Raw genomic sequence first — 8,754 nt, 5'->3', positions numbered from 1 at the left:
TCTTGGATTGAAAAGAAAACACTAAGATGTCATTAGATAATTGTCTGCTTCTGTGTCCTAAATAAATTAAACTTCAACCCTAAGTGATGTAAGGGAGCTAAAACCTAGGAAATAGAGAGAGGTATCTGGAGACCATCCACAAGGTGAACTGAGTTGAGTAGACCATATCATATTCATATATCTAATCTCATATCTCAAAAATAAGTAGTTGAGGGGGCAGCTGGGTAGCTCAGTTGATTGAAAGTCAGACCTAGAGATGGGAGGTGCTACGTTCAAATCTGGCTTCAGACATTTCTTAGCTATGTGACCCTGGTCCAGGGTTTTAAAAAAATAAATAACAAGTAGTTTGCCACAAGTTTTAGTCACAGGAGTGAGGTGACAAAGTTGCCAAAAAATAAGACAAAGGATTGCAGAACTTACTTCAAGTGATACAGAAAGCCTCTCAAAAAGAGTCAGAACCTATGACCATTGCCAGTTTCTCAAAATTCACATGAAGATCAGTGATATCACCAAAAGGAACCTAGAAAACACTTCTAAAATTGTGAAATGCTGAGCAAAAAATTGGTTTATTTACTCAAATAATAGTCATTAATGAGTTAATGTCAATTAAATTCAGCCTAGGGATCTGTCCTTGGTCCTCTGATGTTCAGCATTTTTTTAACAAGCCCTTTGAACCATCCATGTCGGTCTTTTCATTGTACTATAAGGTGGGGTCAAACTCATCAAAGGTTTTCAAATAACAACAGTAAAAAAATAATAAAAAGTGGCTTGTATATAGCACTTTAAGGTGTTCCACCATGGTTTTTTTCTGTGAAAGGCAGCTAGGAGATGAAGATATGGCACTTGACCTGGAGTCAGGGTAAAAATTCTGCCTCAGACACTTGCCAGCTGTGTGACCACAGTCAAATTACTTAACATCTGTCTGCCTCAGTTTTTTTTTAATCAGAAAAATAGACACAATAATAGCACCTATCTCCCAAGGTGGTCATAAGGATAAAATGAGATAATATTTGTTAACGCACTCTTTATACATGCTAGCTATTATTATCTAACCAAAAATTGAGGAAATGAGGCTCAGATGAATTGTTATTTTTCCACAATAACATAGCTAATATCACAAGCAATGTTCAAATCCAGGTTTCTTCTAATTATAAGTTCTATTCTGTTCCCACTACACCATCTTGCCTCTCTAAATATAGTCACCTTGAACTTTTAAGGTTGCAGGATACTTTCCATGCATTATTTGATTTGATCCTCATTTCAACTCTATAAGGTAAATATCATAGTCGTATTCTACTCATTTTAGAGATAATATGTTGACTGCATGGCATAGTGGTATCAAAGCCAGAAGAATCTGAGTTCAATTTCTGCTTCTGACACATGCTGGGCAAGTCACTCAAGCGCCTCTCAGTGCTCAGAGGCAACTCTGTTAAATTGCAGAAAAGGTGCTGATTTACTTTGGAAGAAGGATTTTCCTCACTTGTGATCCTCTTATGTGATCCAGAGATATTGGTCTTCTTGCTATTCCATCTCCTGACACCAGACTTTTGCACTGGCTGTGTCCCATGCTTGGAACTCCCTTTGTCTTCATCTCTGTCTGCTTCCTGGCTCCCTTCAAGACTCAGCTAAAGCCCCACTTCCTGTAGAAGACCTTACAAGTCCTCCTTAATCTCAGTGCCTTCCTTCTGACAGCTCCAATTTATCCTGTCTATATCTCAGTCCTCTTTTTGACTCTGAGTTCCCTGAGGGTAGGGGCTAGTTTGGGGCTTGTTTGTTTCTTTTTGTCCTTTCTTTGTATGTCCAACATGCAGCACAGTTCCTGACACATAGTAGGCATTTACTAAATGTTTTTAGACTTGACTATAAGTTCCTTATAGCAATGACTTCACTGGTCCATTCCTTATCCTTATCTCTTGCAGATTTTAATATTAACAACTCATATTTATATAGCATTTGAAAGTTTACAAAATGCTTTCCATGTATTTAATTTGGACCTCACAAAAACCCCATTAGTTAGATACTTTGGATATTATCATGTCCATTTTGTAGATGGGGTAACTGAAACTCGGAGATTAAGAAACTTGACCATAGTTATATTATTTATAAATATAAAAGTAAGAACTGAACTTAGTTCTCTTGACCCCTTGTCCAGGACTCTTTTCATCATACTGTCCTGTTTTGATTTGTCCATGATCATAATAAATGTCCAAAACAGGATTTGAGCCCAAATCTTTCCTGGATTCCAAGACCAAAACATTTTTCTCTCATATTATAAGTCAAAGGACATGTTGTAGAGGATTCATAATCTGAAATAAAATGGACTAGATTAGGTATGAGTCTGTAAATTCAATTCAACTCTACAGTTCATCTATAAGATTCTGTGATTCAATTTGATTTAACAAATACTGATTAAAGAACTAGGAAGTGCCAAACACTGTGCTAGGTACCAGAGATACAAAGTCAAAATGGGGGAGGGAGGAAGGCCCTCAAGGATCTTTTATTCTACTGGGAAAGAGGCAGAGGGAGAGAGAATGTATTTAAGACAAATGTCAAATAAATGTACAAAAGTCATGTGTGTTTCTCTATGTTCACTGTTCCCTTCTGTGTCCGTGCCTTGCTTTTTGTCTCCATAACAATTTTCTATGGTTAGGTGTTTGCTTGTTCTGATGTTTGCTCATTTCCCCAGCCTTTTTCTTGACTTTCACTTTTATTTTAAAGGTAGGTTTTGTTCTCCAGGAATGCTACCTTAGCCTTATTTCTGGGTTTCTAAAAGTTTCAGTTCTTCCAAGATAGCATGATGGCCTGTGACCTGGGAGCTCTGAAAGTCACCTCCCACTATGGGTTCTGAGACTGCTTATGGTTCAAATTATAGTCTCATTTTTAGGATTAGGCTTTTGGTTTTACTCTGGGGTTGATCAGGTCAGACACAAAGCACACAACAGATAACCCTGTGTTGGGGCTCCATCTTGAACTTTGGCAATGGCCAGTCAAACTCCCTCATGCCAGCACACTGGCGACTGTCCCTGCCAGAGATTGGGGGCCCAGCTTTGGTCTACTGACTGTCTCAAACTGGGATTCAGGTCCTCACTACATGCTCAGTCTGGGACTCCTGACCTCACTCTGGACCCACACAGATCAGACTGCATAGCACAGACTGCCCCAGGCTGGAATTCTGGACCTCAGTGAAGGTTTTCTTGGAACTTTAAGGGGCTTGCACTGGTTTGGACTGCTGTTGGACTTGACAGGATCTCAAGGACTGGATGTTGACTTGGGCCCAGGTTCAGAACCTGGAATAGTACATGTGGGTTGGAAGGCTTGCCCTTAGTTTGTTTCTTACTCCTTGATGTAACCTCCTACTGGCTGTGCTCCTCTCTCACCCCAGAGCCCCAGATGTTCTTTGTCTACTTTTCAAGTTGTTCTCTTCATGAAAGTTGCTTCACTTTGTCTCCTTTTTGGTTCTTTTATTCTTTGTGGCATTATTTTAAGATTAGTTGGAGAGGATTCTCCAGTGTGTGTTTCTCAGTGAAAAAATGACCAAAACATCTAAAATAGGCAGTTTACAAAAGAAGAAACATAGTTATTAAGCACTTGGAAAACTGTTAAATTCTATAAAGGGGAAAATGTAAATTAAAAGACCTTACAGTCTTTAGATTGGTAAAGATAATCCTTGTAGAAAGACAGGGACATTAATGCATTGTTGGTAGAGCTATAAATTGGAATGGTTTTCTAAAAAGTAATTGGAAATTATACAAATAAAGTGATTAAATGTCCATTCCTATTTTTTTGAAGTGATTTAATGCACAAAAGAACATCCCAGAAACAGAACAATTATTGTTCTCATTAACAAGGAATCACTGCAAGTATAAGGGGTGTTTTCTCCCCTACCACTAAACAGGAACATACACTAAATAAATGTGAAAGGAGGTGAGGACCTTAGGATTTGATGAATATGCCAAAGGTCTATACAACATTCATATATGGCTTATCTCACAGCAATAATACTCTGTGATACTCAACGATGGATATTATATTTATTCCTATTCTTACTGGTAAGGTGTTATCTCAGAGTTATTTAATGTATAACATAAACAACAACAGCAAAAAACTCCACAGTGTTTGTGAATTCAAAAGAAGTAGTTTTGCCAATACAAAGATTCTGCTTTTAGGCATAGGTCCCAAGGAAAGGCTCTGTATATATCAATATATATACATACACAATATATCTGTATATATTTATAATAATACTTTGTGTGCTGGCAAATAACTGGAAACAAAAAGATAGCCTTTAAATGGAGAATGGTTAATCAAATTGTGGTATGTGGATAAAATGGAATAGTATTGCCATGATATAAGAAATGATAAATGAGATGAATACAGAGAATACTGGAAACATGAATAGTAAAATAGTAAATTAAGCAGAGCCAGGAACACAATATACATGACTACAACAATGTAAATGGAATAAGAACAACCATAAAACAATCAAAGGTGAATATTGCAAAATTACAAAGAACAAACATGACTCCAAAGAAGACATTTGAAAAGATACTTCCTCCCTCTCTTTTACAGAGAGTGGGTTCCATAGGTCTGGAATACTGCATATAGTACAGATTTTTTACATGTTAATTTGATTTTTCTGAACATTTTTCCTTGTCTTTCAAAAAAATCTCTGTCATAAGAGATGGCTCCCTGGGTGCTGTTAAAGAGAGAGAGATACAAGGAGAAGGGTAGGCAATATAAAAAATGAAAGATATTAACAAAATCAATTTTTAGTGATAAATTTAAATATTCCTAGAATTGTAGAGAAATGAAATATGACATCACACAATGGACAAAAAGGACCTGAGGATACACAGAAATCCAGGGTCACATAGCTAGTGTCTGAGGCAGAGTTTGAACTCAGCTATAACCATTGTGCTGCCCAATAGCCTCTCGTGGCTAATGTCATTTTAAAGTTTCTGAAGAATCCCTCCACCCCCTTCTCTCCACCCCCCCCCCCCAAGATATCATCCTGGACAATAATCATTCAGATTCAACAAATCAACAGACCACACCAAACTCCGACCCAGGAAATTAAAGCTCTTGGCAAAAGAGCAATGTTTTTCAAACACTATTACAAGGATGTGAATACTTCTCTTTATTGAACAAATCAAAACTGAAGAGCATCTTTAAATGAATAACTCTGCTTTCCATCTGGCTTGATTCATCTGAAACTTCTTTGCCATTCAATGATTTTCTCAGATGGGAATGAATTAGCTGTAGGTTAACAAATATTAGGTAACAAACAGGTCGTGGTGAGAGTGGAGAGGAGCAAAAGCACAAATTAGGTTATCAGTGAGAAAAAGTGGAAAAAATTGGGGTGTGTGTGTGTGTGTGTGTGTGTGTGTAGGGGTAAAGGTAAGGGTGACAGGGAAGTGATAGATTCAGCTGATGTGAGGAGGAAGAGGAGGAGGAGGAGGTGGACCGTTCCTGGAAAGACAAGCTATGCCTCACTTGATGGGTTAGGGACTGGGGCGGTAAGGCTGGCAGCCTGGAGACACCTTCCTGCAGGTGGCAGTATGGGTTTGCTTACTACACGCCTGAAGAGAAATATTTTGCTAAATGTGAAGACCTTCCACTGGCTCCTCTTCCAGCTCCCCTACTGTACGGAATGCAGAACTGGGCACATCGTGTCCCCCAAATACCCTGGCATGAGTGGCAGGTCCCCTGGCCTGGATTCCTACCTTTCTGGCTCGGCTTAGCTCAGATATCTTCAACTGCTGTGGCCTCTGAACATCAGTTATGAATTTCACGTATATAATGTCTTTATCATTGGCTGGAATAGTTTCAATAGAGCATGCAAACGAATGAATTTTATGTACTCAGAGTTAGGAGCTCATGAATTCATATGGTGAAATTATGCCAAATAAGATGGAAAGGAACATTGAACCAAGACCCCAATAGGATTTTTCTTAATTAGCTGGGGGCAGGGAAGTAGAATATGGGGGAGGAGGGTGTAGGGAAGGAGAGAGGAAAGCAGAGCAGGAAAAAACCCACCAACAGCAAGAGTGATTTCAAATCACTAATGTGTAATTCTGCTCAAGTTCCTCTCTCCTCTCGGGGTCTGTTTCCTTTTTTATTCTTTTTTAAGAGGACCATTAAAGTATAGGTCAATTCACCAATCAATCAATTGACAAGTATTTATTAAATCCCTACTTTGTGATGAGAACTGCACTAGATACTGGGGATACAAATACAAAAAAATGAAACAAACTTTACTCTCTTTTTTAAAAAATTAATGTACTTATTTATTTGAAACATTCATTTTTTAAAAAATGACTTCCAATTTCTCTCCCTCCCTTCCAGCCTCTCCCTTCACCCACTGAAAAGAAGGCAAGCAATTTGCTATCCATTATACATATGAAGTCATGCAAAACATAGACTCATAATAGTTACATTTTAATAAGACAACAAATATATATAAAAAACATAGCATAAGTTAATAAACACCAATACAGTTATGTGCGTTATGTGTGTATGTGTATATACATCAGGACAATGAGCTGGTGTAGTAGCTAGAGTGTGGAGCACAAAGTCAGAAAGACTCCTCTTCCTGAGTTCAAATCTGACCTCAGACACTTATTAGCTGTATGAGCCTACATAAATAAGTCCAACTCACGCAACCCTGTTTGCCTCAGATTCCCCATCTATAAAATGAGCTGGAGAAGGAAATGGTAAATCACTTCAGTGTCTTTTTCGAGAAAACCCCAAATGGGGTCATGAAGAGTCAGATGGGACTGAAATGAATGAGCAACAACAACATCGTAGCATACACTATCCACACATATAAACATATACACAATATAATTAAATTTTGGGGTAGCAGTTGGAGTGGGGATCAGGAAAGGCTTCAAACAGAAGATGATGCTTGAGTTGTATCTTCAAGGAACAGAGGGACCCTCTCAGGCAGAAGTAAAGAAGGAATTTAATCCCAGCGTAGGTGATTGCCCATGCAAAAGCATCATATCTGTTTGAGCCGGACATATATCTTGACTCTTTACTTTGATTCCTTTCTATTTAAGTCTGTTTGCAAGATGTGTGTGCCTCTCCACCAACCCGCTGACACATGCAGAGGAACACAAAGATCCACCTTCTGTCTCTTGAGCTTAAGAACAAGTATTTGCTTCTTTCAAAGCAGAGTTCTCTGCTTAGCTCTTGAATTGAGCACTTCGATACGCAGACAGGAACTCTTTGGATCTCCATGTGCTAGACTAGAGCACGGACAGAAGGAATTTAAAAATGTGGACATGGAAGAAAGTGGGGCCATTTAACTTAATATGCTGTTTTCATGAAATGTCTTTTACTGCTATATTTACATGAAAAACTGACTTAGCTTATGAGAGAATACCCTGGATGGAGTCTCAAGCCAGAGAGATGAATACCTGTGGACTCACCAATATTCCCAAACCTGGGAGGCAGTGAGAGGTCTGAAGAGTTGGTGTCACAGAAGGGTGGAGAGGGAGGAATGGAATATTGCTAATGACTTGTACAAAGTGTAAAGTGTAAAAAACTCATCCAGGAAAACCCCACGCTAAACAAATATGTAAACACAGAGGCAATGAGTTAAAGAATAGAGCAAAACAGAATCAGACACAGAGGCAACAAAGAAGAAGCTTTGAGGAGCTTGATCCTGGCAGTGGAGAAGAGAGCAGATCATAGTTTCAAGGGAGAACTAGCTCGGGCAATTGAGAATATGGGAAAGGAACAGAACCTGTGAAACCCATTTAAGCATCCTTCCAGGAAGAGACATTATACACAATTTACCCTGTAAAGACTCCATGAAAAAAGGACATTGTGACCCTACTCTACCAAGGACATGAGTTACCTTTGCTTGATATGTTCCCTTTGTGTGTGTTTCACTATCATCATAGTCTTAGTTTCTGCCCATTCTTGTCATACATGTTGCATGGATTTGTGGGTGAGTGTGTCCCAGGTGGTGGGCAATAACATTTTTAAAAACTCTTCTTTTCTATCTTAGAATGGATATTAAGTATTGGTTCCAAGGCAGAAGAGAAGTAAGGGCTAGCAATGGGGGTTAAATGACTTGCCCAAGGTCACCCAGCTAGGAAGTGTCTGAGGTCACATTTGAACCCAGGATCTCCCATCTCTAAGCCTGGCTCTCAATCCACTGAGCCACCCAACTACTACTTGGTGATAATATTTTATAGCTCTGGGTCTTGCTATGCCTTTTTAGTAAATGCTTTTGTTTTTAGTTACTCATGTTTACTGGTTGACATAAAGGGAAACTCACTGGTAGGGATTTATGAGTTCCTGTAGTTTTAGGAATATAGACACATAGACTACACCATAGGAAATGGTAGTAGAAGCTCCGCTGGAGAACAACTTGTGAGTGCAAATTAGGGGGAAGTAGATCTCAAGAGGATGCCACATATGTTTGTAGTTGTGTGTGTGTGTGAGTTTATAGTCTGCCCCCTTAAGGATCACATGATGAGGTAGACAGAGTGTTGAACCTGGAGTTAGAAGTTAAACAACAACTTCAAACCCTTGCTAGCGAGTCACTTAATCTCTCTGGACTTCAGGTCCTCGTCTAAAAATGAGAATGACAATAATACTTGCACTAACTCAAGCGACTATTGTGAGGAAAGTGTTTTGTAAGCTGTAGAGCATCATGTGTGTAAATTGTAATTATTTGCTCCATATTCAACCAAAAGCCCCATCAAGGAAGGAACTGTCTATCTAAACTCTTGATCTTCC

The sequence above is a fragment of the Monodelphis domestica genome, chromosome 6 (assembly GCF_027887165.1).
Source record: "Monodelphis domestica isolate mMonDom1 chromosome 6, mMonDom1.pri, whole genome shotgun sequence".
NCBI lineage: Eukaryota > Metazoa > Chordata > Mammalia > Didelphimorphia > Didelphidae > Monodelphis > Monodelphis domestica.
The sequence above is the reverse complement of the archived record's forward strand: the minus strand, read 5'-3'. Positions refer to the sequence as shown.